Consider the following 750-nt stretch of genomic DNA (forward strand, 5'->3'; position numbering starts at 1 on the left):
AACACAATCCAGCCATACAGTCCTTAAACAAGTGATTACACCTATGACATGCAAATCTGTACACAGTCTTACAAAAATCAAGAAGAAATTATATGATATGAAGTAGCAATTCACTAACAAGGCAAACGAAATCCTTATGTGAAATGCAAGTGAATGTGTCTTTTAACAAATCTCCAGTCATCAGCTCTCATTCTAGTCCATTCTACCTACACTGACCAGTTCACACTGAGATCTAAGAAAACTAAGGCACCTCCCGCTCTAATATGAATCTATTCATTGCCAAGTAACCGTTCTAAAGATCAAACGACCCAAAGATCTGGACGTCTGTCATTTCTACCATCTCGATTCTCCTCCATGCAAACATTTAATCATTGGTTCTGACATACCTGAGAACATTTCAAACAGGTTTCCTGTTCATGTAAATACCATAACCCTGGCAAATTGTTTCTAACCCGTTGCAGCCTTATTAGAAAAAAACCTGTATTATGAATATTATTTTTTTGTTTGGAATTAACCATGATCATGGAATAGAGAAAATGCTTAACTAAGGTCCCGAGTGATATCGGAGCTCGATTTAAAAACAATGTGTCGGGTTTGCTCCACAGTGAAGGTTTCAATAGTGCTTGCATATAATGGAACATACAAAATGCTGGCAATACTAGAACGAATAAAACCACAGGTACATATGCACAAACTTTCATTACTTCTGTACTTGGGTGTGCTTCAATACTGAAAGGTCATTCATTTTTT

Source organism: Sinocyclocheilus grahami, unplaced genomic scaffold (assembly GCF_001515645.1).
Source record: "Sinocyclocheilus grahami isolate Dianchi unplaced genomic scaffold, SAMN03320097.WGS_v1.1 scaffold2994.1, whole genome shotgun sequence".
NCBI classification, from domain to species: domain Eukaryota; kingdom Metazoa; phylum Chordata; class Actinopteri; order Cypriniformes; family Cyprinidae; genus Sinocyclocheilus; species Sinocyclocheilus grahami.